Source organism: Cupressus sempervirens, chromosome 5, assembly GCF_028749045.1.
Source record: "Cupressus sempervirens isolate cs-2001-9-10 chromosome 5, ASM2874904v1, whole genome shotgun sequence".
NCBI classification, from domain to species: Eukaryota; Viridiplantae; Streptophyta; class Pinopsida; order Cupressales; family Cupressaceae; genus Cupressus; species Cupressus sempervirens.
The window spans coordinates 680,371,113-680,378,730 of NC_143122.1; positions in this window are offsets into that span (position 1 = coordinate 680,371,113).

The window sequence follows — 7,618 nt, forward strand, 5'->3', positions numbered from 1 at the left end:
ATGAGTCAACAAAGGAGGCTCAAGGGATAAAATCTTCATAAAGACCCTCATAATGACTTGTAAGAGCAATAAAAGGGCTTGGAAGAGTCATTTATGGCCTAGTGGGCTTCATAAAGTTTTATGGTTGAGATATTTTGAGGGTGATGAGAGCAATTTTGACTTGGACTTGATTAGGAGGGTTTTAAGCTTGCTTAGGCTTGTGCAAATGATTAGAGGATGGATTAGGATGGTTTAGGATTAGCTTAGGGATAGGCAAGTGGATGGCATTTAATGAGGGTGGGTGAAGGAGGAGATATTTGTTAACTTTGGCTTGGGTTAGTAAGTCTTAACCCATGTTTAGGGAATGTGACAAGGTTAGGAGGGGATTAGGATTAGGGTTAAAGACATCTTCTAGAAGAGTCTAGGCTTTGGATGAGGATGAAGACTTTCTAGAAGAGTCTAGAACTTCCTAGGATAAGATTTTATGAAATAAATAAAGTTTTATTTATTTCAAGGGTTTGGGTTGAGGAGATATTTATTAAAACTTTTTTAATAAACATGAGGATTAATATTTAATCTTAATTAAATATTTTGAGTTGGGATTAGGGGTAGGAAATGATGGGATTAGCCTTTAATCAAAATTAAAGAAGGATTAGAAGTTTTTGGAAGAGGTTAGTGGTCTTAAGGAAATTGGCCAAGTTTTGGGCAAAAAATAAATTTTTTATTTATTTTAGGATTTTTGGTCAATTTATTAATTAAATAATTAATAAATAAGGAAATAATGTTTAAATAAGATTTAAACATTTTTGGGAGGGATTCCTTAATTAAATATTTTTAATTAAGATAAAGGGATTTAATGGCATAAAAATTAATTAATTAATTAATAAATGATGATGTCATCAGGGATTTTTTCAAAAAATAAAAATACTTTATTTTCTAAAGGTTTTTAGGTGTCTACAAGAACCACTGCAATGAAGATCATGAAAGTCAATTACTACTAGAAATTCTTATTCCATGACTACCATAGGCATGTAAGGAAATGTAGAAAATGCACCTTCTTCTTAAGCAAATGGAAACTTAGAGCCATTCCACTTCACCCTATCAAGGTTGATCAACCTTTTACCCAGTGTGGATTAGATTTTATTAGTCCTATTAACCTGTCTCCTAGCTCTAGTCACAAATGGATTCTAGCTACTATGGATTATTTTATAAGTTGGACAGAGTCCTAAAAGACTCTACAAAATTTTTAGTTGTGGAATTCCTTAATGGAATTGTCACAAGATTTGATGCACCTTCTACCATAATATCAGATAATGCTAAATCATTTGTAGGAGCTTAGATTTGTGCATGGGAAATTGATCATGGTATTTACTTGAGAACATCTTCCAATTATTATCCTTAAAGCATGTTTAGCTAAGTCATCTAGTAAAAATTTGATCAAAATCATCAAGAGAACTGTTGAAGATAACCAAAGGTGTTGGCACTAGAAATTGAAGACCACCCTTTAGGCTAACAAAATAATGCCCAAGAGAGCCATAAAAAATTCTCCTTTCATGTTAGTATATGGAAGGGAAGCTAGGTTTCTTGTTTTAATAGAGTTTCTTGCTCTTGAGCTAGCTCATTAGTTAAAATTAAATGAAGATGATGCCATGTTTGTAAGAATGGTAGATTTGATAGAGCTAGAGGAGATAAGAGGCCAAGCAATACAAACCTTAGAGATACATCAAAAAAAAAAAGAAAAGGGGCTTTGACAATAAGGCTAAGGCTAGAAGTTTTAGGAAGGTGATCTTGTGTTGAAATAGGATGCAAATATAGCAAAGGTAGGGAGACAATCAAATTTTTATTCCTTATGTAGTAGTCCCTATGCAATTGTTAGTTGCAAACAATCTAATACTTTCTAGTTGAGCAGGCCTAATGTAAAAGTCTTGTCATGTAAAAGCCTAGTGTTCATGTACATAGTTAGAGTAGTTTTCCTTTTCTATTCCCTCTTATTTTCCAAGAAGTACATGAGCATATGTTTTTTTTTTGTAATAGAGAGTTTTGGTTCTAAGTTTTGGCAAGTTGTAGAAGAAGAAGGCATGTTATAGCTCAAAATGTTGTAGAAATGATAAAATTGATGAGTTTCATGGTTTTAGAGACTCCATATCCTAATGGATCTTTTTGATGGTCACTGGTCATATGATAAGCATGCTTACATCCCCTTTGAGTTGCCATAAATGTTAGCCAAAATGTCGTCCTGCAAGAAAAATAAAAATTTAAATGATAATTCACCCAATGGTCACCTAAGGTTTTGAATTAAGCATTGGCAATATTTTATATTATGCCTTGGAATGTTTTAAAGTTGTGAACATGTAATTCTCATAGCCATAGTTTGTTGAGTGGTAACAAAGGTAAAGATTGCAAAGGTGTGACTACTTTGTTTTCACTTGATTGCATGGTTTTATTGGCATGCTATGGTCTAAGTTGTAATGGTGTGGAAAAAGAAGAATGTTCAATTCTTCAAAGACATATCTTGTGCCTTTAGATCATCTATATCTACAACCAATGCATGATCATTGAAAGTGAAGAATCAACTAAGTTTTGAGTTGTGATTGAGCAGTTCCCCTTGTTTCGCTTGGTTTCAAGGGTTAAACAAGAACCTTGGATTGAAGTGATGAGGGTGTGGATATGGTCCAACCTCAACCTTTGCAAGATCTTGATAGTTATTAAAGAATTCTAAGAGTAGGTTGTGAGGCAATGATGATCAGTGGTTTTCAATTTCACATGTAGTAATGATTAATAAGGAATAGTGGTGGTGAGGCTATGATTGTGGATAGTCAAACACAAGGCATAATGTCAAATTGCTGATAGAGTGGGATAATGGTAATAAATGTTTGGTCTAGGTAGCAAGACTTTATGGTTAAACCATAGTTGGCCAAAATTCATGATCAATTTGGAAGTTAGTAGCAGTGAAAGCAATTCCTTGAATGATGAATCTGATCTTTTTGATCTCCTGTAACCACTTTCATTGATTCCTAGGCTTGATAACTACAGAGAGATACTCCACCATGGTCAATTGATCTATTCATTTAGTCAGAGATTAAATGAGTATCACTCCTAACCTCTTAGAGATTTTTTTGGTGAAGAGGTGATCCTCTTATGTATGGATTTATGCAATAATCAGATCTTTTTTGTTTTATAGTGATTATTCTCTAAAGATTTTATTGTAGTGGTTTTTTTTATCTTATAAGTGAAGTTATCCAAGTTATGTTGGCACTATAAAGGAAAATATTGTACTCTTTCTTAAGGTCAAATCTTCTCTATTTTCCATAGTATTGCCTTAGCATGCTCCTATAAAATTCCCTTTTTGCCTTTGAATTATATGATTTTCTGCCATATCTCTTTCAACCATCATCATACTATGCAAGCTTGCCTACCTCTCTTTGATGTACTATGAATATCTAGAATCTACATTTTTTGTATCTCTTTGGCCCTTGAATGATAAAAAGTGAAGAAATTTTCCTCATGTCACTCATGTGGTTGTTTGATCTTTATGTAGTTTAAAAATTAAAGCAAGTTTGAATCCATATATCTTTGGACAGTTATAATAATAGTACTATGCATGTATGGGAAGAGACTGGTCTAAACACCCTATTTTGGTGCATCACCTCTTTAGAATAGATTAGGTAGTTACTTTCATGTATTCCTTCACCCTTTTCTCTTCAAGAATAGTTTAAGTGCATCCTAATAGTTGGCCTTCTCCAAAGACTCAACCTTATAGTGCAAATCCTACAACTTGGAGGTTGTTTCCATATTTCACAAGGTTGTCCTCAGGTAAGACTTTAGACAAGGGTGCAATATTTTGTGATATCAATGAATAGGATTGCTCACATGCAATTGGATACATTGAATCAGATAATGATTGTAAATCATGTACTGAATGGACAAGACATTGAGATCAGAACAATGAAGTTGTAGAATGAACAAATAAGAAATGATTTGAAAAGAGAAAAAGAGTTTGCTGAAAGTCTCAACAAAACTAGTGAAATATAAAATATATTGTGCAATTGAAGAGATATCCTAGATCCAATAGTGATACTATTGGATTGGGTTACATTGGTATTGTAGAAGGAGAATCATCCAAAAGTGGTGAAGAAAGAAGTAACAAAGGTAAGAACTCCAAACTTGTCATAATTATGGTAAGATAGGTCATACTACAAATGTTTGTAAGAGCAAGACTAAAAATTAGAATCCTAAGTAGAAGTTCATGGGTCATTTCCAAAAATGCAATAAACCAGGACACTAGGCACATGAATGTAGAACCAAGACCATAAGCACACAAATTTTTTTAAGATATTTCTATAACTATCAAAATTATGGAGATAGAGCATATGAGTGTAGATCTGAGCCTAAATGGTCATCAAACAAATAGAAAGGTAAAGCACAATTCAAACTTTTATAGTTGGGATTGTAATACTAGGTATAGTTGTTAATATTATCAAGAGTATGGACATGTTACTGAAAATTGTATAAGAACACATTTTAGAAGTGACTAAAAAATATTGTTGAGTCAAACTACATGTTTTAGCTATTTAAAGACTAGTCACATAAGTAGGAATTGTGTAGCAAGGTCAAATGCATGAAGTAGTGGGTTCAACAAAGAAAATGGAAAGGAAAATGTTTAAATTGTCAGAGATGATATGAATAAGACATGAAAGAGAAAGGAAGATTGCAACACATCAAGTTCAGATGGGATCACTTCACCCAATGGGCCAGGTGATCACACCACCTATAATTAAGCAATCAAGAGGTATGTGGGACTGATATTTAAAAGACATACTATACATCAGTTCTAAGGATGTAGTTCTAAAAATATTATATTTTCATGGAGAAAGATACAAAGTGTTGTTAAGAATCTAGAAGAAATCTTTAAATTTTGTTAGTTTTCATATTACTGCCAAGTAGGAAGAGTTTCACTTGAGCTACCGAGTGAAATGCTAGTTGATGTCAAGCTATCAGTGTTAGTTAATGTTGAGCTATCAAAGGTGATAGTGTTGGTCAAGCTCATACTAGTTTCTGAGCATGAGGAAAATCACATGGAAGCTGAGTAAGTTAGGATTTCTATTGAAGCTGAGTTTACATCTATGTAAGCATTTAGCATTAAATGCGAGGTTTTAAGGGCTATATAATCAATTTCTACTCATTTGACATCATTCAAATTTGAAGAAGAGTATAAAGAGATAAACATGAATTGAAAAGATCATTCCAATAATTTGCAAATAGGATACAATAGATTCTTGACATGATCCCAACATATTTACAAAGGTCTTTATCGTGTGTTGAGCTACATAGTTCAAATTTTTACAAACCATAGGTTTTCATAATGGTGTCTAGTTCTTCAACTACTAAGGTTAAAGAGGGTAAGGAAATTTTGAATGTATAATTGATAAACAATGAGATCAAACAACCAAACTTTAGAGCTATTCTTGATATTACTTGCAAGCAAGATCCATCTAGAGCATTATTGATAATACCTCCAAAGTTTAAATTATTCAAGATGTGAGATGTTGCTACACATTCAAGATGGGTAGCATAGGTGACATGGAGATTAGACAAACCTATGGTAAACTATGCAAAAATGGAGTATTGAAAGATGAATTCAAAATTCTAGAGAGAAAAGGGTTAACCCATGCCCTAGATTTCCCCAACATCTTAAAAATAGAATGGATAAAGATAGCTCTAAGAAAAATTCATGATAATTGTATATGGTTAGAAAATGGATTAGTGAAGATCATGAAGAATTTTCTACACAGAGTAATAGGGTATCCAACCTTAGATAGATCTAAAACCATGAGGAGTGAAGAAAAATAAGTTATTGAGAAGAATATAGGGGTAGTGTAGAACAAAAGTGGAATGACAATTGACACTATCTCAAATCTCCTAATTTCTTTTGTAGTAAGGATTATAACACACAAATTCTATCAATCTAGTAGGCTCAACAGTGTACCTTATATTGTTGTTGACATGGGCTAAAAGATAGTTAAGAAGGATCATACTTGTGATATTTCTGAGTTGTAGTTGCAGCAATTGACAACAAAATTGGGAGCAATAAGGAAGACCAAGAGTGCACAATGCAAATTTGGTTCAATTCTTGTATGTATATTCTTCAATGTACAAAATAAATTCCCTAATTTTGGTAAAGTTGCATGGAAGGAAAACAAATCTATTGTAGTGCAACTAGGTGAATTTATTGAGCAACTTGGAGAAAATTTTGAGTCTGTAATGACTAGTTACTTTTAAGATTTTAAGTAGTCAATGAAGAAAAGACTGAGGATAATAGTTTCACTAGTTGAGAAATATTTCGATAATGTTTTCTTCCTAGTTAACACTGATTTCACATATGCATAGGATGTAGTCCCAAGAGTAAGATGGCTAAGACCACTAGGCTATGAGATAAATTTAGATGATACCTCTATAGCTATAAAAACATTACTTTCAGAAGAAATAGATAAGAAGGCTACAACCTTTGGAAATTATGATGATACTAAATGTAAAATTACAATGGATTTAAAGACTACCTTAATTATGAGAAAGACGAATAAAATGGTCAAGAAACTTAAGGAGAAATTTGATGAGGGAGTATAAGAAGAAGTAGAAGATGATGATGATGAAGGAGAAGATGTTCATGCTCAAGCACCATTGGCCATTACTCAAGGTCATGGTGAACACCAAGAAGAAGAGGTAGAAATTGAAGAAGGTGTCAAGGGAGAAGAATCCAATGAAGCACCTATAGCCACTAATAAAAAGAAGAGGAAAGAAAAAGAGTGTTGTGTTGTTAGGTTTTGTGTATTATCACTTTTCATATTATAGAGGAAAGCCCTAACATGGTTTTATTCCCTAGTCTAGTTATTTTTCATTTTCCCCAAGTGTGAAATTTGGTGCCCTAGGGTTTTATTTCCATCTGATATTAATAGAAATCTTGATAAAAATTTATTGTCTAGCCCTAACCCTAGGTTTTATAGTTGAGTAGAATTTTACTTATCTTTTACATCATCTTCTATGATGTTACGATGAAGAGGTTAGTAGGCGATCGCATTGAAATGTCTTTAGCTTCCCGATCTTAAGATAAGTAGTGTGTCATAACATCATGGATGAGAAAGTTAAGGTCCCTAATCTTATGATTACATTTGTATCATTTGTATCATATGATTGTATGTCAGGTTGAATAGTTTCCAATTTTTCTTCTACGATGTTACGACAAGGAAGGTGACTAGGACATTGAAGATCGAGAAAGAAGGTGATAGAATGTTACAAAGATACATACATCATAAGGTCATGAAGGTAATGCTATGATGTTGTGGTGCTATGGGAAACTTATGATCATAGGATATTAATGTGATAAATGATAGGGCAAAGTGATAGTACACTGTTAAATAGGTGATAGGTGTCTAGTTCTAATTGAGTAGCCATGAAACATACACAAGGTGGATTCTTAGTTGGACTAGTGGGGCTAGAATTTTATGCTGTATAAGTTTTTATGCTACATTATATGATCTCCAATTTTATGATAGATAGTTTATTGTAAGATATCAGACTAATAGATACAATGCTTTGTTGCTACATAAAGGCCACAATTGTAAGATTTTAAATGTAAAAGACA